The sequence below is a fragment of the Triticum urartu genome, chromosome 7A (assembly GCF_056163025.1).
Source record: "Triticum urartu cultivar PI428250 chromosome 7A, HENAU_Tu73, whole genome shotgun sequence".
NCBI classification, from domain to species: Eukaryota; Viridiplantae; Streptophyta; class Magnoliopsida; order Poales; family Poaceae; genus Triticum; species Triticum urartu.
This window is the reverse complement of record NC_141879.1, coordinates 159,198,580-159,222,494: the sequence shown is the minus strand read 5'-3', so window position 1 is coordinate 159,222,494 and position 23,915 is coordinate 159,198,580. Positions and strand designations below refer to the sequence as shown.

Here is a 23,915-nt window from a genome sequence, read left to right as displayed (position 1 = left end):
TGCGTGATCGTAAGAAAATTTTAAAAATTGCATGCTACATAACCCAACACTTATATGTTTGTTTAGAGCAAGTGGTTACCTTCTAAAGAAAGTAAGACAGAAATATATGAAGAAGTCTTGACTCTCCTCGTCCTCAGTGTAGAACCTTCCAGTCTCTAGCACCGCCACTAATTGTTCACGATGATTTTTCAAATCAATCCCCTGTTGTGATTAGATCATTCATTTCTTCTTTTGCTGTGTATAATTTTGTCTCGACTTTGTTGAGTTATGATTTCTCAATTCTTTTCTTGAGGTCAACATGGTCTAAGATGCGTTGCTGGTACTGCTTAGACATTGTGTATAGGATTATCTATACTATACTATACTACTATATAGTGTATCAGTTTTGAAATGGACCTAGAGAATCAATCGTAACTGTCGGCCTCCCAAATCCAACGAATAAGGTAAACAGGATTCGTCATGAACAGTAGACTGCTGCTGGTTCCACTATGTTCCAGAACAATCACATGGGTCATTCAAAAAAAGAAGCCCTATCTTGTGCCTACAGTTAACGAATGCTACATGTTTTTTTTTTGAAACGCTACAGTTTTTTGGTCTGAATACCAATTCCCACCTTTACAATATTAACTAATAATATCTCCATTTGTACATCACTATATTTTTTTTATTTCCCCTCTAGTCTATTAGCAGTTTGATACTTTGATGATTTACTTCTTTTTACCAAAACCACTTTGTTATGACGTGCATTGCGGGAGCTCCTAAAGGGCGCGTTAAGCGCCCGTTGTCCAGCTGGAGCTCACGTGGCTGGTGTATTGGGCCGGCCCACCAAGAACCAGCGACCGCTCGATCTATCGTTGTACACGCAACTCGCTCGAGCGCCCTCGGTCGGTGGTTGCTAAAAAAACGTGCCAATGCACCGTTGACTTTTCAAACATTGAAACCAGTTCATGAATTTGAAAAAAGTCGTGAATAAAAATAAGTCAGGAATTTGGAAAAAAAAATTGTGCATTAGAAACAGTTCATGAATTTGAAAATATTCGTGAATCTAAAAAAGAGTTCACATTTTAAAAAAAGTTCATTAGATTGAAGAAAAGTTCATCAATTTCGAAAAAAGTTCATCAAATTATAAAAAAGTTCACAAATTCTAAAGCAGTTAATCAGTTTTGAAAAAATGTTCCCTGACTTTGGAAATAGTTCATCGAATTTGAAAAAAAGTTCACCGGTTTTGGAAAAAAGTTCATTGATTTTGGAAAAAAGTTCATTGATTTTGAAAGAAATTCACTAAATTTGAAATAAGTTCATCAAATTGGAAAAAAAATCATCATTTTGAAAATAAATTCAAAACAAAAATGCTTGTGGATTTTTTTAAAAAGTTCACTGATTTTGAACAAAGTTCATTAAACTTTGGAAAAAATTCATGAATTTTAAAAAAGTTCATCGACTTTGAAAAAGGTTCATGAATTCTGGAATAAGTTCATTGACTTTGAAAAAAGTTCACGAAATCTGGAATAAGTTGGTCGATTTTGAAAAAGTTCAAATTTTTTGAAATCTTTTTGTTGCAAAAATTTCATGGATTTTGTAAAAAAATGTATCTATTTTAAGAAAAAGTTCATGAATCTGAAAAAAGAAAGAGAAAGGGACAGAGAAAAATAAAAAAAAGAGTATGGAAGAAAAGAGTTCAAAACATGAAAATAAGCACACGGAGCTATGTGGCGCAGTGACTATCGAGTCGACATGTGAATTCGCGGGGTGCAGGTTCGAGTCCAAGTCTCGCCATTTTTTTGCAGTTTAGAAACACAAAAAACAAGTAAAAGTGGGCCGGCCCAAATTAACGAGGGGGCGTGCGCCGTATTGTAAATAAGGAAGAAACGGGCGCTACAAGCGCCGTTTAGGAAATACCGTGCATTGCACGTGTATACATACTAGTATTCCTCAATTCATCACCAAACGTATAGGATGAGCTCTACTTAAGAAATAGAACACTACCACATGTACAATGGTCCGAGTCCTATTTCAGTTCATTTGGGCTGCAGCCATTGATCCAAGGCTCGTATGTAAATTACACGACAATTGTCATATGCACAGTAACTTTGTATTGAAAATTAATCCAACAGGATTCAAATTTTTTTTTAGAAAAGGAGGATGACCCGGCCCCTGTATTTGGGCGATGCATGCAGTTATTTTATTAACTAGATGATACCCCTGCGCGTTGCTGCGGGAACATGTAGTTACATATTTACTGATGTGGCAGGGCTGCTGATGTGGATAAGCTGCATGTCAAGAAAAATATCATAGTGTGGATAAACTATTTAGGTATTATAGATTATCAACATTAAGGATTCAGATAAAAAAAGGTTCGAAAACTTGTAAAATGTGGCTCGTTGTTACTATTCGTACTGGTCCCCAGCACTCCATAAGAACAATCATCCTCATCACTTTTAGAGTTCTTTGCTATCGACATAACTAACCACCATGATTAATTTGGAACTGCATTAACGAAAAATGTGCATCTTTATGTTTGCATCTACAAAACTAAGTGAATCGGGTTTCATTTGTGAAGCACGGGTGCACTACTTATCCTAAAGCATCGAGCGGCTGCATTGAACACCTAATCAGCAGGCAACACCTCCAACAAATTAGTGGAAAAGAAATCTTACCTCATTTATCAGGTCTCTCAAAGATATAATGAATGGGTCACCTTTGCCATGTCAGACATGATCAACATTCGTGGCCATCAATTAATGTGAATTGGATGTGAGTTCCTTCCAAAATATCCATCTTCTTCATGCATGGTGGCAAACTAATCACACGTGTAATTCTGAAACAAATGGCAGGTCAACATATTGTAAGATGTGAACATTAAACCACCATACCAATATGGTTGTTTAAAAAAATTCAAAACACCGACCTCAATTTGTCGAGCTAGTTCTTCTTGGATAAGCAACAAAACAACATATCTATTGATATATGTAGCCACATTCTGCTAGGATTAAATAAGTTTCAGATAGAGTATCTCGCAAGAATAATTTACTATGCCTTCTCCAAAAGGGCAAGATGCATCAGCCCAAAAAACGTGTCGGCGATTGCAAAATCAAGACAATAGTAAAATTAGTAATATGTTGAACTATATATAACAGGGAAAAAAAAGGATGACATATATGTATTTACGAAAGTAATTAATGTATATATCCACCGTAGTGAAATCATTTCATGAATCACTCAATAGGAAAAGAAAAATAGCAGGTAATTTTTAATATATTTAAGATGCACATATATCTAATGCTTCTATTTATATCACTCTTCAAATACATATCAATTGATGGATTAAATTTTCAGTTGTATATAATAACCTGTTGGGAAGAGCACTCTTACAATAACCTGCTGGATGGAGCAAATTGCAACCTTACTAATAGCTGTCAGAAACATGATAGTTCCCAATTCAGAAGAAAAGAACTGCACCTTGACTCCTTAAGTGTGTAACTGAGTATAACACAGAATAACCTGCAACAAAGATAGTAAAATGAAAGCCTTAATTGGGGCGGAACAAATTTAGGATAACACCAAAATAATTTGATCCAGGTGTTAGAAATTATTTTTGTGCAACACAGCCTAAATGATGTTGCCTGTCCAGGACTGTGGTGTCGTGACTGGAAGTGGGAGGTTCAAAGGCAGAATCCAAATGACCGGACAACAGAAAGGCATGTCAACGATGGCATTCGGCGTCACGCTAGTGGAAGTAAGTGCAGCTGTGTGCTCAGCGATAGCACCTGGGGAAGTCGTCTTCGCTAGCCGAGGCGGACTCCTCGACGCTCCTCGCAACTTAGAGCATTATTAGTAGTTATTAGTAGAACTCTCAAACCTTCAAATTCTTAAAATAGTTTTAAGGGTTAAGAAGTGAGGGTTTTAGTCTTTGCCTCAACCCTAATCTTTAAATCTATCATTTGACATCTCACAATTTATGACAACAGAAACACAATTAACTTCCAAACAAACTACCAAATGACAATCATTGATGCATGGTTTAATAGTTTACATCACAAAATCATCATCTTTCTCCTCTCATCGGCACCATCATCAAAAAGCACCTCGGCGCCATCTCCTAGACCACATGTGGGCTCCATCAAGCATCTCCATGGGCAGCGGTGGAGTCGTACACACCGCCATCGCCACAACTACTCATCGGAGTGTCACCTCGAAAAGTAGAGGACGCAACACGGAACATCCTCTTCCTCTCCGCGATGTCCTCCTTGTAGTCCTTCCACCATTGCAATTGGTCTTGATCCATGTCCTTCTTGGACATCATCATGTGCTCTTTATCTTCCACCATGAGTTCTTTCCATACCTTTGCCTCTTTGAGCTTGATCATCCTCTCCTCCAACTCGGCCTTGCGCTTTGCTTCTTCACGCTTTGCTTCAACTTGTGCAAGCTTGACCTCTTTCTTCTTCTCGGTGATAAGAAGCTTCGTCTTCAATGTCTTCGTTGTCAATTCCTCTCTTGCCTTCATCATGTGGTCCATCTTCTCCCTTAGGCTTGACGCCTCTTCTTCCATCTTCACCCTTAGCTTACCCTTCTTGGTTCCCTCGGGCTTGCCCAAGTTCCTCTCCTCCTCATCTTCACTATCATACATCCTAAGCATTGCCGACTTCTTGGGTGCGGTCTCTTAATTCCTCAACTTGCACTTGTCAAAGTTTTGAAGAATTGTCCAAGCATGCTTAAATGGGAATGGCTTGCCCTTGGAAGCGGCCATCTCCTTGTACCTCATGCCGGCAATTGTCTCCTGTCAACCACACATAAATCACATAAGAACCCACCAATAGCATAGTACACACGCATAATCAAAATAGTGAAGAAATATGTACTCACATAGTCACTCTCCACGGTTCCACTAGGTGGTGCATCCCTCACTTGGTCCATGGCCACACTCCAACAAGCACAAGCGGGCTTCATCAACTCCCACCGGCCTTGAAGCGACCGGTAAGTGCGAGAGATGAACCCACTATTCTTCGGCTTGATCCTACAATAGGTGTCCTCGATCCTTTGCCAATACCGTTTACCGGTTTGATCGGTGCCGGTGGTTGCTTCCATTCCCACAGCTGCCCAAGCACGAACCAAGAGGATATCTTCCGCCTCGGTGTAGTTTGTCGACCGCGCGTGTGGGCGGGAAGCGGCGGTGAATGCCTCCTCCCCTATCTCGGCCACCTCCTCCTCGTCATCACCTTCATCCTCCTCATCTTCCTCTAAGTCGTCACCAACCCTAAAGGGTTCGAGAGGCGGAGCCCCGAGGTCCACCTCCGCATTTTGGAGGAGGTCCATGAACGAGGATGGGGTTGCCATTTTCTCGAACACCTCGTGCGCGGCGGGAGGAGGTTCGGCCACGGCGACGAAAGGAGGTTCGGCGACGGAGGCGGGCGGGGGCGCGGGCTTCTTCCGCGGCATCTTCACGGCCGGGGCGACCTTGGATGGCGCCTTCGGCCGGCTCTTCTTGGTGGCCGGGGCGGGAGCCAGGGAGGCGGCGGGGGCGGGCGCCGGGGCGGTGACGGTGGCCGCGGTGGGAGCCAGGGAGGCGGGAGGAGGAGGTGTGAGGCACGCCCGCCGCCGCTTGGCCCCGGCATGGGTCGCCGCCACCACGTCGGCCACGGTCGGGTGGGCGGGGGCGGCGGGCGGGGGCGCGGCGGCGGGGCCCTCCATTGCCGGCGCAGCAGGAGGCGGCGGGAGGAGGAGGCCGGGAGGAGGAGGAAGTTTCCTCCCGCGCGAGAGAGGAGGAGTGCGGGTTGGGGGAGATTTCCCTCTCAACCCCTACTTCTACACGTTGCAAACTGGTTTGAGGGTTGGACCTCTAAATTTTTTTACGGGTTTGAGGGTTTAAAGGTTCTAGTCTACAGCGTTTTTTCGGCGAAAACCGTAAAAAAGCGGTTATTTTTAGGGGTTTGAGGGCTCTACTAGACTTGCTCTTAGAGCATCTCCAGCCGTTGGCCCCCAGGGGGCGCCTAAAATCGCCCCCTGGGGGTGAGCCGGCGCAAAAACTCGGCCTAGGGCCGAGTTGGTCCCCAGCCGCCAGTCCCAGGGCCGTCCCCAGACGCGTTCAAAAAAATTAAAAAATATAGCAAAGTTCAAAGTTCGGCGAAGTTCGGCATATATTACATTTAAAAAGCGGGTTTTTATTACATAATATATATAATTAAAAAAAGAACTGGCTAGAAGCGGAGTAGTTGCCGTCGTCGCCGTCGTCGTCGTCTCCGGCTTCTCCTCCTTGACGCGGCCGTCCCTGGTGGTCCCCTGACCGGCGTCGCCTACGCGGGATGGTGGCGGCGGCGCGGCGTCGTCGTCGCTGTCCTCGATGACGACGATTCCTCCCTCGTCGCGGCCCCGGCGGCGCTGCGCGGATCGTCGCAGGGCGGCGCACTAGCGCTCCCTCGCCATCTTCAGGGAGTCCGCGCGCGCCCATTCTAGGGTCGCATCGTCGTCAAGCTCGACGTCGCCGCCGTGCTCCGTCTTCACCGCGGGGAGGCTCGGCTCTATCTTCACCGGCACCAGGGCCGGCTCCGTCTTGGGCTTGACAAAGCGCGGAGGAGTCGACGAGGGGTCGCGCCGGCCGCCCTCACTGATGACGATGCTGGCGCTGCGAGTGCGTCGGCCGAGCGACGTCTCCGCCGCGGGCTCGGCCTTGACGCCGAGCAGCGCCGGAGCACCGGACGAGTGTGAGGAAGAGCGGGAGGAGGAAGAAGAGGAGGTGCCGAACCTCCTGGGCAACCATTGCCCGTCGCGTCGGCGGTGAGCCGTGGCCGTGGCGGCCGCCCTCGCCGGGGGGTATGCCAACGGCGGGTCGTTGCTGCCCTCAAGGTACGTCAGAACGCCCTCGAGGGTGCGGCCGGGGACACCCCACCGCAGGTGGCGTCCCTCGCTGTTCTTCGGTCCGCCCACCACCGGCGCGCCGTTGATGGACGCCATCCTCTGCTGCTGCCGGCGCTGGAAGTACTCCGTCCACGCCGCTATGTTGTCGGCGGCGTACTCGGGGAGGGCGAGCTGGGCGTCGGTGAGGGAGGCGCGCACGACGTCGACCTCGTCGGCGAAGTAGCCCGGTTTCGCCACGGCGTCGGGCAACGGGGGAATGGGCACTCCCCCGTTGCTGAGTCTCCACCCCGTTGGCCCGGCGCGCATGTCCGGCGGCGCCGGGATGTTCGCCTGTAACAGGAGCCAAGACTCCTGTTCGCGGAGCGATCGGCGGCCGGACCCGTTGATCGCGGCCTCATCGTCGGGGAATCGTTCGGCCATCGGAAGAGGGAGGGAGGGAGAGGGAGGGCTCGGCGGCGGCACTCGGGAGAGAGAGGGCTCGGCGGCGGCGCTCGGGAGAGGTAGAGGGCGGGCTAGGGCTGGTGTGGCCAGAGGCGAGGGAGGCCACCGGGTTAACCGCCCCGTGTGTACGCGTGCGAGGGAGGGGAGGCGTCGGCGCGTCGCCCCATGACGCGCCTCCCGTGAAGAATCACTGGTAGGGCTGACCGGCGGCAGCCTTGCCATTTATTCTCCACAGGAAATCGAGGCGTTTGGGAAAGAAGTCCGTGGCTTTTTTGCGCCAAAACCGCTCGCTCCGGCGCCCCAACGCACCGGGTTCGGCCTGAATCCGCCGGCGCTAAATTCAGCTCAGGCCGACGAAAATCAGACTCCTGAAGACGTGACTGGGCTGATTTTTTTGCGCCGGCGTAAAAAAAACGTCTAAAAAAGCCTTCCTGAATACGCGGCTGGAGATGCTCTTACGGCCGCAGCGGAGCAGAGTAGCGGTGTGCAGCCGATTCGGCGGTGCCGTCTTCGAGGATCTAAAATTCTAGATAGCCGGCAACAAAACTGCGGCATGCGGCCGGGCCACATAGAGAGGAGTCGGATGGGACGGTCCTGTTCGTTTCTCTGAACTGACTCGCATATGCGTTTCACGGTGGCTGCTGAGTGCTGACGTGGTATGTGTGTACGCTGGCCAACTTGTGATGGGTCCCTCATGTAAGCCGCTAATGGAAAGCTGATGTGTCAGGGCTGCTGATGTAGATAGGCTGCATATCAAGAAAAATACCATAATGAGGATAAACTATTTAGGTATTATAGATTATTCATAAAAATCTTACAAAATAATACTCCATCCGGTCCTTTTTACTCCGCACAATAGCTTTGTCTGAAGTTAAAATTTGCTAAGCTTGACCAAATTTATATTAGAAAATATTAACATCTATAACATCTAATAAATATAATATGAAAATATATTTCAAGATGGATCTAATAATAAATGTGTTGTTGTGTGAATGTTAATAATTTTTTGTATAAACTTGGTTAAAGTTGGATGCGATTGACTTCAGATAAATCTAATATGCAGAGTAAAAAGGACCGGAGGGAGTACATCAGTAAGTCTAAAGCCACCTACTTGGCAACATTTGTCGCTACTCCTATCCGAGCCGAAGACTAAATAGACCTCACACCAAAGCCTAACATTTAAAGCCGAAGGTCCAACCAAGCCGCATTGCCGGGTCTAATACGCACACCGGTCTGACGCACTCTCAGAGATCGCTGCCATCGTCTTCCATCGATCCATCTTCAGAGTAGAAACTAACACCTCAACCTTGCCAGGTCTGTCTTCGACGTCACCACGGCGCTAGACAACGCTACCTCCCTACGTGCGTCCATCATCCCGCATCCGTTGCCGATACCCTGCCGCAACATGCTACCGAGACTCCACAACGTCGATGCGTGACATGAAACGCCGCTCCACCGCTAAAATCATCCACTGGTCCCTCGAGTCAGTGCACACCTCCAAGAATGACGCCCCAAGGGGGAATGACACAAGAGTGCCGCCATCATCCGATCGACTGATCTAGAGTTTTCCCCAGAGGTAGCGGATAGAGGTCTTGAGCTTCTCCACGGCGACGCCTTCAGGAAGTTTCTTTTTGTCCGTCTTCCAAACAATCTGGAGGAATCTCGGCGTCCCACCTGGTGTTTTGGTGGTTGCTTTGCGGGTTGATTCTGGCCTAAAAGATATTGCAAAATATATAGGAGGGAGGGTGGGGGTGTTTGAACTTTTAAGAAAAATAAAGCAATCTGATTATGTTTATAGATTGGTGTTAGATATTCTTTGATATAACCTTGGATATCTTCCCGTCACTTTGGGATTCTATTTTTACCTCCATGTTCAATAGTGACTTTTTGTTGGCTAAAAAATGAATTTAAGAAACCAAAAAGAATAAGGGAAAGAAAAAAAACTGAAAACAGGAAAAGGAAAGAAAAACGACAACGCACAAAAAAAATGCAAAAATGGACTAGCGCGAGGAATAGGATCTCCCGCCAGCGAGGGTGCACGTTCGGTTGTTATCCCCCCACTTGTGCGAGGAATAAGATCTCCTGCCATATAAGCGTCTCCACGTACCTTTTTTAGACAAAGCCTCTTCCAACACGGCCCACACTCACGAGCAACAGTGATAGGTCTGTTCATGAAATTCAAGATTTTTATTTTATTTTATATTTTTATTAAAAATTCAAGATTTTTTTCAATTCATGAAATTTTCCAAATTCATTGCTCCCTCTGTTCCAGGATGTAGTGCGTATAGATTTTCTGAAAAGTCAAACTTTACAAATTTTGACCAAGTATATGGAGAAAACTATTTATATCTATACTACTAATTATATAAAATATGAGAGTATGTCTTGTGATGCATCTAAGGATATGTATTTGATATTCTAGATGTATAGGTTTTTCTATACAAACTTAGTCAAAGTTTGACCTTTTGAAAAATTTATAGGCACTACATCGTGGAATGGAGGGAGTATCATTTTTCAAAAATACACGAAATATCGAAAATACATTAACAATTTTTAGAAAAATTGTGAACATTGAAAAGGAAAACACCACAAATTTCTGGGATCATTAATGTTATTTTTTTCCTGGATCATTACAGAAGAAAACATGATAGATTGTACCCTTTTTTGAGTTTTTTCTAGGATCATTAGATTTATATTTTTCTTCAACCATATGATGTTTAGATTTTTTTTAAAAAAAATTGTGGACTGGTATGACTAATTTTCTACTGGTGGGATGGCCCAACCTGTTTGGATCAGAAATTTTGAGTGGAGATGTACATGGGATGGTCCAACCTATGAGGATCAAGAGATTGATTATGATGTTTCTGCTTAGGGCGAAGGGTATGGACCCACCTCCTACATGAGATTGATTGTAATTTTGTTACATACGGTAGGGGTCCACTTGGATTATGAATATCTAAAGGGTCTAGTATGTTGACAAAAATAAGCCCACGCTTACTAGCAATGATAGGTCTGGAGTGGTAACCGTGTAGAAGGTTCATTCAATTTCTCTGTGTTTTTGAGTTATTTTTTGTCTGGGTTTTTTCTATTCTTTTCCTTTTACTAATTTTGTTCTAAATTTTTAAAATTTTGATTTCTTTTTCCATTTAAAACATGAATCCTTTACATAGTTTTTTTGAACATTCTTTAATTAACGAACATTTTCTAAAAGACAAGATTTATTTTTCAATTTCATGAACATTTTCCAAATTCATGATATTTCTAAAATAACTAAATATTTTTTAGAAAAATTGTGGACATTAAAAAGGAAAACACCATAAATTTCTAGGATCATTAGTGCTATATTTTTTCCTAGATCCTTACAGAAGAAAACACGGTATATTGTACCCTTTTACATATTTTTTTGAATTTTTTCTAGGATCATTAGAGTTATAATTTTCTTCAACCATGTGATGTTTAGATTGTTTATTTTGGACTGTTGTGACTATTTTTTTCTACTCCTCGGCTGGCCCAACCTGTCTGGATTCAGGAGTTTGAGTGGACATGTACATGGGATGGTCCAACCTATTAAGATCAAGAGATTATATGTGATTTTTGTGCTTAGAGTGGAGGGTATGGGTCCACCTCGTGTATGAGATTGTTTGTGATTTTGTTACATACGGTATGGGTTCACTTGGATTATAAAGATCTAAAGGTTCTAGTACTTTAACGAAAATAGACCCACACTCACCAGCAATAGTGATAGATCTTAAGTGGTAACCATATAGAAGGTCCACCCAGTTTCTTTGTGTTTTCTAGATGTTTTCTGGTTGGTTTTTTTCTATCCTTTTCCTTTTACTATTTTTGTTTTTTGAGTTTTATTTTTCATTTAAAACATGAATTCTTTCTATAATTTTTTTGAACATTCTTTAATTAATGAAAAGAAATTAATAGAAGATTTTTTTCAATTTCATGAACATTTTCCATATTCTTGATAATTTATTTTACAATTCTTGAAATTTCTAAAATACGAGAACATTTTTCGGAAAAATTGTGATGAGTGAAGAGAAAAACACCACAAATTTCTGGAATCATTAGTGTTATATTTTTTTCTTGGATCATTATAGAATAAAACATGATAGATTGTACCCTTTTACACATTTGTTTGAGTTTTTTTGTGACCATTAGAGTTATATTTTTCTTCAGACATGTGACATTTAGATTCTTTTATTGTGGATTGGTGTGACTATTTTTTTCTACTCCTGGGATGGCCTAACCTGTTTGGATCGAGAGTTTGAGTGGAGATGTACATGGATGGTCCAACCTATTAGGATGAAGAGATTGATTGGGGTTTTTGTACTTAGGGTGGAGGGTCTGGGTCCACCTCGTGTATGAGATTGATTGTGATTTTGTTACATACGGTATGGGTCCACTTGGATTATGAAGATCTAAATGTTCTAGTACATTGACAAAAATAGGCCCACCGGATTAAAGGCTAGATGTTTCTAATTATTATGATATTTTTTAGGAAAATTAAAGAAACAAACAATAATAAACGGAACAGAAAAAAGAATGAAAACGGGCAAAAAAGTTTCAAAAATAGACTAGCAGGTTGGCCCATTACCACGGGCAAGGGTGCACGTTCGGTCGGCATCCCCCCACTTGCGTGGGGAATAGGATCCCCCGTTGTATAGCCTTCTGCTCGTACTATTTTTAGACTAAGTCTCCCGGTACATGGCCCACACTCATCAGCAACAGTGACAGGTCTTAAGTGGTAACCTCATAGAAGGTTCATTCGGCCCCTCTCTGTTTTTGAGTTGTTTTTTATTCGTGTTTTTCTAATCTTCCCCCTTTACTGTTTTTGTTTTCTTCCTTTTATTTTTTGTTTCCTGTTTAATTTCAAAAAATAAATTATTTATAAAAAATTTCTGAATTTTTTTATTTCATAAACACTTTTAGAAATTCAAGATTTACTTTTTTATTTCATGAACATTTTAATGCCCCTTATTTTGGACCATATGCTTGTTTGCTAACACGAGATAACAGGGATCTCACACTAGTAATGACAATATTCATGGGCTCTTGTAAACTGTACTCTCTCTTATTTAATATATGAGGCAAATCTTTTGCCTCCGTTTAGAAAAACGAAGCAAGCCTCGAGCGACATGGTAGGAAATGTACCGTCTTCTATTTTCACATGAATTTGATGTTTAAATGCTTCAACAAAATAAAGCATGCTTCAAAATTTGATGTTTATTCAGAGTTTGCACATTTGAAATAGTGCATCGATTGTTCTGTATAAACATGTTTATGTGGTCATTTGTTTTTTCTAATAATCAACTTATTTATTATTTTATAGACCAGACAGGAGAACAAGCCTTTACTTGCATGATGTTCTTTTGGTTGGCTGGGATTTGATCTGATTCATTTTTCATAATTCAGTTTCCTTGAGTATGTTCACTTATATTTCTTGCCTATATTGAGGGACCATAGTGTGAATTGTTGAAAAAATACTAGAGATTTATGGCGCCTACATCTTTGTAATATTTCTATAATTAGTTTTCTCAAAAATAGAAGGGTGCGACGACGCGTGCCATCATGATCTAGTACACACATGAGACTAATCATGTTTGTGAAGTGAATACAGAAGTTATTAGTCCCCTTGGCATCTATCTGCGTGGATCAAGGCACGAAAGTGAATATGACTCCAGCAAGGTGAAAACGAGAAAAAAAAAGCATAGCTTTTTGGGTTAAATCTTCAATTATAGGGATCCCTCTCCCCGTATTTTAATAGATAAAGTTTCATTGTACATGGCCCCCACTCCCCAACCACAATGATAGGTCTTAAGTGGTAACCTTATAGAAGGTTTGTCCAATTTCTCTGGGTTTTTGAGCTGTTTTTTTTCTTCATGTCTTTGTATTCTTTTCCTTTTTATATTTTCGTTTTTCTTTCTATTTTCTTTTTTTCATTAAAAATGATTTTTATAAAAACATTCTGAGCATTTTTTAATTTATGCACATTTTAAAAATTCATGATTTGTTTTCAGTTACATGATCATATTTCAAATTCATGAACTATCTTAAAGACATGAACAACTTTCAGAAAAAATGTGAACACTAAAAAAGAAAACAAAACAAATTTCTGGGATCATTAAAGAGTAAAAAACCATAGCTTGTACCATGTACACATTTTTTTTAGTTTTCACAAGGTTGAGAAGTTCACAAATTTCAACAAATGTTTAGGAATTTCTAAAATTGTTCACATATTTGGGAAAAAACATTCATCTGGGAATTATCTTGATTTTAAAACAGATTACAAATCTAAAAATGGTTCATGAATTTGAAAATACTATCTATGTTCCTAAATATTTGTCTTTCTAAAGATTTCAACAAGTGACTACATACGGAGCAAAATGAGTGGATTTACACTCTAAAATATGTCTATATACATCAGTATGTGATAGTCCATTTGAAATCTCTAAAAAGACAAATATTTAGGAACAGAGGGAGTAGCTCAAGATTTTCAAAAAATGTTAATAGATTTTAAAACACTAACTATCATTGAAGTTCAACATTTTTTTAAAAAATATACATATTTGAAAAGGAAAAAAGAAAAAGAAAAAGAAAAAAAATAAAGAAACCTAAAAGAAAACAGAAAAGAAAAAAAGCGGAAAAGAAAAACATAAGAAGACCGACAATATAGGTGAAAATAGACTAGCGGGCTAGCCCATTACTAGAGGTGAGGTTGCAAGTTCGGTCGTTATCACCCTACTTGCTCGAGGAATATGATCCCCGCCGTATAGCTGTCTCCTCGTACTATTTTTAGACAAAGTCTCCCCGTACATGGCCCAAACTCACCAGCAATAGTGATAGTTCGTGAGTGGTAACCTTATAGAAGGTTTGTCCGGTTTCTCTATTGTTTTGAGCTGTTTTTTGTGCAGTTATTTCTTTTCTTTTCCATTTTTCCATTTTTATTTTTTTGGTTTCCTTTTTCATTTAAGAACATGAATTATTTATATAAAAATTCTAAACATTCTTTAATTTATGAACATTTTATTAAAATTCAAGGTATGTTTTTCAATTTCATGATCATTTATAAATTCAAGAACTTTCTAAAGTACATTTACATTTAAAAAAATCTGAATATTAAAAAGAAAACAATAAATTTCTGAGATTATTAGTCATATATTTTTCTAGGATCATTAAGAAGAAAACACCATAGATTGTACCCTTTTACATATTATTTTGAGTTGGTTTTTTCAGCTATGTGAGGTATGATGTTTTATTGTGGGATCGGTGGTGACTTTATTTCAATCCTAGGATTGGCCAGCCAGTTTGGATCGAGAGTCTGAGTGTAGATGTATGTGCGATGGTCCAATCTATTTGGATCAAGAGATTGATCGTGATTTTTGTGCGTAGAGTGGAGGGTATGGGTCCACCTGGTGTATGAGATTGATTGTGATTTGGTTGCGTACGGTACACCTGGATTATGAAGATCTAAAGGTTTTAGAACGTTCATGAAAACAGGCTCACAAGATTAAAGGCCAAAAGTTTTTGAATTATTGTGGGTTTTTTTGGCTAAAAATTGAAAATTTAAGAAACAAAAAAGAATAAGAGAAATTAAAAAAAACTAAACACGGGAAAAGGAAAAAAACAAAAACGGATTTTTTTTTTGCAAAAGCGGACTAGCGTGAGGAATAGGATCTCCCGCCGGTGAGGGTGCGCGTTCGGTTGTTATCCCCCCCCCCCCCCCCCTCCCCACTTGCGCGGGGAATAGGATTTCCTACCATATATGCGTCTCCCTGTACCTTTTTCAAACAAAGCCTTTGTACATAGCCCACACTCACGAGTAACAGTGATAGGTCTTAAGTGGTAACTTTATTGAAGGTACTTTCGGTTTCTCTCGGTGTTTGAGGTGTTTTTTGTTCTTTTTTCTATACTTTTACTTATTCTATTTTTATTTTTTCATTTCATTTTCATTTTTTATTTAGAAAAATGAATTCTTCATAGCAACATTATGAACATTTTTTAAAACTTCAAGACTTCTTAAAATTTCATGAATGTTTTCCAAATTCATGCACTTTATTAAATATATGAACATTTTTCAAAAATTTAGGAACATTAAAAAACAAAACACAACAAATTTTTGGAATTATTAGTGATATAATTTTTTCTAGCATCACTAAAGAAGAAAACACCACATATTATACCATTTTACAACTTTTCTTTAGTTTTTTTTGCGAGGTTGAAAAAGTTCACAAAAATTTAAAAATATTCAGGAATTTCTAAAATGATCAAAGTTGAAAATTATTCAAGAATTTGGAAAATGTGCGCGTATTAGAAAAATATATTGAATTTGTCAATTGTTCTTGATTTCCAAAATGTTTACAAATTTTAAAATGGTTAATGAATTTGCAAATAGTTCAAGATTTTCTAAAAAGTTAATGAAATTCAAAAAAACGTCGTAACTATCAATGAAGTTCAATAGCTTTACAGATTTGGAAAAGGAAAAGAAAAAGCAGAAACAAAAAAGACAAAAATAAAGAAACCAAAAAAGAATAAAGAACAAAGAAAGGACAAAACAAATATAAAAAACAAAATAAAATAGACAAAATAAATGCAAAAAAATAATTGGGGTCAGCCCATATTACTGCGAGCGAGGGTGCGCTCTCGGTCGCTACCCCCCCCCCCCCCCCCCCCCCTCACTTGTGCATGGCATAGGATTCCCCGCTGTATAGTCATCTCCTCGTACTATTTTTTACAAAGTCTCCACATACATGGCCCACACTCACCAGCAATGGTGATAGGTCTTACGTGCTAACGTATAGAAGGTTCGTCGAGTTCCTTCATGTGTTTTTAGCTATTTTTTGTTTGTGTTTTTCTAGTCTTTTCCTTTTACTATTTTCATTTAAAATTCAAGATTTTTTTTCCAATTCATGAAATTTCCCAAATTCATTGTCATTTTCTAAAATACACGAAATATCTAAAATACATTAATATTTTTTAGAAAAATTGTGAACATTGGAAAGGAAAACACCACAAATTTATGGGATCATTAATGTTAATTTTTTTCCTGGATCATTACAGAAGAAAACACGATAGATTGTACCCACTTTTTAGTTTTTTCTAGGATCATTAGAGTTGTATTTTTCTTCAGCCACATGATGTTTAGATTTTTTTTATTGTGGACAGGTGTGACTAATTTTCTATTTGTGGGATGGCCCAACCTGTTTGGATCAGGAATTTGAGTGGAGATGTACGTGGGATGGTCCAACCTATTATGATCAAGAGATTGGTTATGATGTTTGTGTTTAGGGTGGAGGGTATGGGTCCACCCCGTGTATGAGATTGATTGTGATTTTGTTACATACGATATGTTGACAAAAATAAGCCCACACTCATCAGCAATCTCTACTTCTAATGTCTGAGATGGTTGAATAGTACGGTTTATTTTCGTCCCACCACTTCTAACCGTTTTTCTTCGCTGGTTTTTTTCATCTCCTCCCCCACCATCTCTCCCACGTTTAAACCGAATCGCGCCTGATCCTCTTTCCATTTATTCGTGCTTGCTTTGGCATGTGTCGATCTAATTCAATCATGTAAATATTAGGTAACTAAGAATTCAGAAATAATACAATATACATGAGATCACTTTCCAAACATATCACCTCTCTATCCGATTTATTTTTGCCACCGATCCTCTTCCATACTTAGCTCCTTTGATCCACAAATTCTACAACATCTCTACTCCTAAAAGAGTAGTCTATGGTAGTGATGGTCAGTCGTGGTTTATCATCGCTCGTTCGTCGTTCGTCTCCTCTCGCTTCCACCTCCCTCCCACGTCCTACATTGCCTGATTTTACGCCTGTTCTAATATGCTAAAATCACCCCTTATCCGGGTTTTTCATATTTTCCCTTCCTCTCAGGGCAGCGGACGCACGTATTTCGCCTCGTCTATCTTCCTCTCTGATGGCAGCTGGAACTATGTCGGTATTTCCTCGGAGAGGGAGGGATGATATAGCACAGCGGCGGTAGAGTATTTGCCTCAGTTATGAAACTAAGCATCGAACCAGTAGGAGAACCAAGCAACACAACGTAAGCAGCACCTGCACACAAATAACAACACCTCGCAACCCGACGTGTTAAAGGGGTTGTCAATCCCCTTTCGGGTAATAGCGCCAGAAACAGCGTGTGAGGGGAGATAAAGTTGTAAATATTGATAGATCGAACGCCAAATAAAATAAATTGCAGTAAGGTATTTTTGGTTTAATAGATCTGAAAATAAAAGCAAGGAAAAAGTAGATCGCAAAGGCAAATATATGATAAATAAGACCCGGGGGTCGTAGGTTTCACTAGTGGCTTCTCTCGAGAAAAATAGCAAACGGTGGGTGAACAAATTACTGTTAGGCAATTGATAGAACTTCAAATAATTATGACGATATCCAGGCAATGATCATTACAGAGGCATCACGTCCAAGATTAATAGACCGACTCCTGCCTGCATCTACTTCTATTACTCCACACATCGACCTCTATCCAGCATGCATCTAGTGTATAAGTTCATGGAAAAACGGAGTAATGCAATAAGAACGATGACATGATGTAGACAAGATCCGTTTATCTATATGGAAGTAGATATAGATCTCGTCTTTTTATCCTTAGTAGTAATGATACATACGTGTCGGTTCCCTTTCTATCACTAGGATCAAGCACCGTAAGATCAAACCCACTACCAGGCACCTCTTCCCATTGCAAAATAAATATATCAAGTTGGCCAGACAAAACCAAAATATCGGAGAAGAAATATGAGGCTATAAGAGGTCATGCATAAAAGAGATCAAAGAAATTTAAATACTTTCATGGATATAAAAACATAAATTGATCATAAACTCGAAGTTCATCGATCCCAACAAACACACCGCAAAAGAGTTACATCATATGGATCTCCTAGAAACCATTGTATTGAGAATCAAGAGAGAGAGAGAGATGAAGTCATCTAGCTACCAACTACGGACCCGAAGGTCTACAAAAAACTACTCATGCATCATCGGAGAGACACCAATGAAAGTGGTGAACCCCTCTGTGATGGTGTCTAGATTGGATCTGGTGTTTCTGGACTCTGCGGCGGCTGGATGAATATTTCGTTGACTCCCCTAGGGTTTTGAGAATATTTGGGTATTTATAGAGCAAAGAGGCGGTCCGGGGGGCACCCGAGGTGGGCACAACCCATCGGGGCGCGCCAGGGTCTCCTGGTGCGCCCTGGTGAGTTGTGCTCCCATCGGGGCACCCCCTAGGTGCACCCAGGGCCCATCTGCTTCCTTTTGACCCATAAAAAATCATCGTAAAGTTTCGTGTCATTTGGACTTCGTTTGATATTAATTTCCTGCGATGAAAAAAAACATGGAAAAAACAGGAACTGACACTGGGTACTATGTCAATAAGTTAGTACCAAAAAATGATATAAAATGATTATAAAACATCCAAAATTGATAATAAAACGGCATGGAACAATTAAAAATTATACATACATTGGATGCATATCACTCTCCCGACTCCTCCCTCTCACGCTCGCCGTCGCTACCGCATCGCCTTCCACCATAGGCCGCCTCCGCCACTGATTGACTAGCACCTCCACCTTCTCTCCAATCCTTCCCGATTCTGATTTTTTTCGTTCCAAACATGACCCCCACCCGATCTAGAGGGGTTGCCTCCGTCCATCCCGTCTCGTCCCTTGTGCAGGCCATGGAAGAGAGAAGGATGGAGAGCAGAGGGGAGCGCAGCGGCCCAGAAGGCTGCGACATGACCGCGTGCCCGCTGCGCCACCGGCGCCGCTGATGCTTGCGTGCTCGTTCCCCTCCCTTCAACCCCACCTCCAATTCGATCTTTGACGGTCGTCACATCGCAGATGGCAAGTCTGGGTACATGCACGCGCCTCCCATCACAGAGGACACCGCCTCATGCTTGCTCCCAGCGTCGTCCTGTACATGGCCAACTACGGGCGGACACTGGGGCTGACACACGACGAGGGTGCCGCGGCCTTTGGCGCCTTTGGGGAGGTCAAGGGGCGGCGGACAAAGCAGGGCACGCCGTCATCGTCCGGTTTCACGAGCCCACCTCCACCAGGGCCGCACGACGCTCCACAGGGCTACTCGGTGGTTGGTACCCGTCGCTCCCAAGGCCTCTTGATTGGTGTATGATCAATGTGTTGGTGAGGAATTGTTGTTGAATATCAAGATCCACACATACGACAGGGATGGTTGATGACGACAATGAATTTGTAGCTTTAGGTATGATGAGACTAAGATGGTTCAATTTTTTTTTCCTAATTGTAGTTTATGGCGCTCTTTTTTTCTTATATGTATATAAATTCCCTATGCTCTTATGTTCACGTGGATAAGCAACTTCACAGCAAAGAGCCAAAGATTGATATGCTTGGTTCGTTTTGCATAATCCTACTTGATTTGCTAGCCTGGCCTTCTATCTGATGGCTTTCTTCAGATCTTGCAAACTCTCAAGCTAACATTGGTGTTCATCCAAGAGAGAAGATGTCACAGTAGAGAAAAGCAAATGAATATCAGCCTGAATGGATGAACGACTGCTAATGAAATCATATTGGGTTGTGTAGGTTGCTACATACTTGCCCAGCAAACCAAAGAGATTTAGGATAACTAGAAGTTCCAACTTCTTTTTCCTTTTGGCTCTCCGATGAATGTGCGGGTTAGCACACTACCTTGATGAAAATGGCTCAGCAAGGCGGCGAGGAAAGGCAATGTAAGTATTCGTGATTAATTAGTCTCTGCCAATAGTTCAATTGATTTTTACTAATCAAAAAAACTGATTGTGCTTTTTCTGGTATAACAAATTACATGTTCTGCTTTCCCAGCCTAAGCCTAAATATGGGGAAGGTTTCATAAATTGTTTATTTGAATATATGATGATGAAAGGGATTACCATTGTCTGAGAACCCGGAAATTATTTCCAGACCCTCCTGTGTATATTTGTCAATCCAGGATTAACTTGACAACACAGCGAAATGGTATCATTGCAGAACAATAAAATAAGTATAAGTTTAATAACTCTTGCCACAAGGCATACATAGTGAAATGTCTCATGACATTTATTACAACCAGAAACACAGCGGGATATATAAATACGTAGCGACTCCATCTCAGCCACAGGCAGTCGATGTAATCAACGTGTCCTCACTCCTCAGGATCATCATAATAGTCGTAGTCGACGCCCTCGTCTTTATAGATCTCTGTTGTTCAACAAAAGTATTTCCATGAGTACATTACGTACTCAACATGCCTCCCACGGGGAAGGACCTAATAACTACATGTGGCTTCAAAGGAAGGCTGTATGGCTCATTTGCGTAAAGCTAATTTTGTTTAACAAATAAAGCAGTTGGATAAAAGCAATTTTAGATGAAAACATGTTTATCTTCAGAACAACTTTCATCAAGTGAGGATCCTCGATCAACCCACGTCCTTCATAGGTTTCAAGAATAGGGGCAAAGAGGGAATTTGGCGTTTCTGACTAAGCATTTCTACTCTACCGGAATTATATACTTCTACTCAGGTGTCAAGTAAATAGGCGACAAGCGGATCAGGGTAATGTGTCAATTGACATGCTAGCTACGAGAATTAAAATAGCATGCACATAGCAACAATAAAACTCAATGCAATTTTGCAAACCATAGGATAAGTATGATCAAAGAAGGAGGCATGCCTTCATTGTCGAGTTCCCCGTTTCCTTCTTCCTCGTAGTGCTCCTCTCCTGTACCGTCGCCTCCTACTCGTAGTAACGACGAAGCACAATAAATAACAAGCAATAAAATTCAATAACATCCAATGAAATAACAAAATAGGAAGGATTGGTAGAAAGATGTGGATGGATATGGAGATTTCGAAGGAGGTAGATTGATTGATGATGAGTAGAGGGATTGAATGGATTGGTTGGGTATAGGTTTATCCGGACTAAGTAAAACTCGGCCATCATGTCTAACGTTCTAAATAGCAATACGCTAACTGAACTTTAATAGTGCCCAATACAAATACTTCGGCTAACTATAAAGAAAAGACAAAATAATGACTGACGTGACACAAAAACAAAACAATAACTATCCTATGCATTTGAACGACACGACTCAACATAGCATGGCAATACAAATTTACCCACAAATCAATATTTAGATAAAATCTAAATATTTATAATGGTTAAAACATCAACTATAGAATTTAACAACAAGCGTCTTAAAAGTCAACCAAGCTACTTCCTAAACAAACTCGTTAAGTTACAAAACATCAACCAATAGCACGATCCTAAAGAAATGCTAAAACATAATAGACTCAAATCATGTAGCATATAATTAAAATAATCTAGATACATTTGAAGCAAATGGATCAACAGTAATCTAGTCATAGCATGATCAACTCTTGTAACAAAAATCATGCACATGATATAACTCACAACACCACCTAGACTCAATCAAACTAATTTAAACAATAATTCTACAATCGTTCCGAAACTAAACTGGAACATAAATATTGCTACGCATGACAATATTATTTAGAAAGTACGCATGCATATACTATGTCTATGAACAAATAAAAATTATCGCACTTCACTAACATGCATCAAAAATAATAATTGTACAACTAGTTCTAGAAATTCTATGACCAATTCTGATATATCCTAGAATCACTCAACAATATTTAGGACAAACCCTAAGCATGCTACGGACATGACAATAAGACATAAATTTTTTGCATGATTACTTATATAAAACATCATACACACTTAATAAAAAAATAACACAATTAAACATCTATTCAAACAAAACAATTAACTCGATCCGAGCATCATCGAAACAGCCTATGGGTTTAGCATTGGTTTTGGGTCACCGAGTAGTCGTTGGAGATGGAACCGGTGGTGTTGAGCGAGCGAGCGCTGGTGCGCGTCGTCGTCGTCGTCCGAACTCCGGTGATGAAGAGATGGTGGTGAGTGATGCTCCTAGTGAAGAGAAGGCACCGGGACACGGATGGACATAACGGACGATCGGCGGGTGACGTCGACGTTAGTCCCGAATAGAGCAGCGGCACGGCTCCATTGTGCGCGCGGTCAATGATTGCCAACGACCGGGAAATGATGTCTAGGAGGTAGGCTTTGGCAAGGGGATTCTGTTGGTGGGAGGAATTGGACTAGGATGCTCACCTTAGGCGACGGTAGTCGAAGAACAGTAGAGATGGGGCTGTATTGCGGGGTGGATTACGAGTGATTGGAAAGGAATTGGAGGATGGGATGATGGGGCTTTTATAGAGGTGCTCCTGGCGCACGTCGTGACGCGAAGGGTCTGCCGAATGGTAGCCGGAGGAGAGAGATCATGAGGTGAATGCCATTGTTGGGCCAATAACTTCGTCAGTTACTTGCATGAGATTAAGCGCATCATGAGTGGAGCCATTAGACTGAACGGACTCGTCGCTGAGTGGGGAGTAAATCTTGTGTTGATGACGAATGAAAACGGTGAAGGGATTAATGGGATTTGAAGGAAAAAGAAGAGGCAACCATGGAGGTTTCTTCTCTGTAACATGTACGTGCACGCGTGCGGGAGGAAGGAGAAGAGCCGAGCCGTCCGCTCGCTCGCTCACTCGGCTGGGCCGCTGGCCTGCTGGTTGGGTCTTGGGCCAAGTCTCTTTGGTGGCTGGACACAAAAAAAAACAAAGAGAAGAGATGGCCCAGTGCATACGTGAATGTGTGTGACTAATTTTGGTGCATACGTGCAATAGGCCAACAACGGCTAGGCTAGGCTAGGATGCACGTATTGTTCAAGGACCGATAAAAGAAAGAGAAACTAAAGAAGAGAGAAGAAAAGAAAATCAATATAATATAATATTGATTTCTTTTACTAGGATTGCTACAAGAGGAGCCGAAACAAAGACAACTAAAAAGTCTTCAAGAATCCAAGAAATCAAAGTAACAAAAAAACTTAAATGAAATATTACGAACGAATAAATCGACTCAGGATATTACGAAAAATATTTTCCACCTGACATGTGCTAAATTAATTCCAAACAACTTGGTATTAATTTGAGCAATCTCCAAAATATATAATTAAAGATTATGTTGCAACATCCCTTGGCTTAAAAAAATGAACTCTCGAAATAAAATCAGGATGTTACAACTCTAGCCCCCTTATAAGGAATCTCGACCCCGAGATTCAGAGCTAAGAGAAAAGATTTGGGAACTGCTCCCTGAGGTCGTCTTCTCGCTCCCAAGTTGCTTCCTTCTCAGTGTGATTGCTCCACTGCACCTTGCAAAGTTTGATCACCTTTCTCCTAGTTGTACGCAACTGCTCATCAAGAATCTTGATAGGATACTCTTCATATGTCAGGTCATCTTTGACTTCTATGTTGTCAAGTGAAGTCTTCTGCACCTCTTCCTCGGGTTTCTTAAAACACTTCTTCAACTGTGTCACATGGAAAACATTGTGCACATTTGACAACTTCTCTGGGAGTGCCAACTGATAGGCTACCTCTCCACGTCGAGCGGTAATCCCAAACGGACCAATGTAGCGGGGCGCTAGCTTACCCTTGATTCCAAATCGACGCATTCCACGTAGTGGAGATACCTTCAGGTACACATCA

General features: G+C 41.3%; 1 pseudogene; it reads right to left on the bottom strand.

Annotated features, from left to right (window-relative positions):
* Positions 1–6,402: 6,402 nt before the first annotated feature.
* Positions 6,403–19,073, bottom strand: LOC147958746 (uncharacterized; annotated as a pseudogene).
* Positions 19,074–23,915: the final 4,842 nt, after the last annotated feature.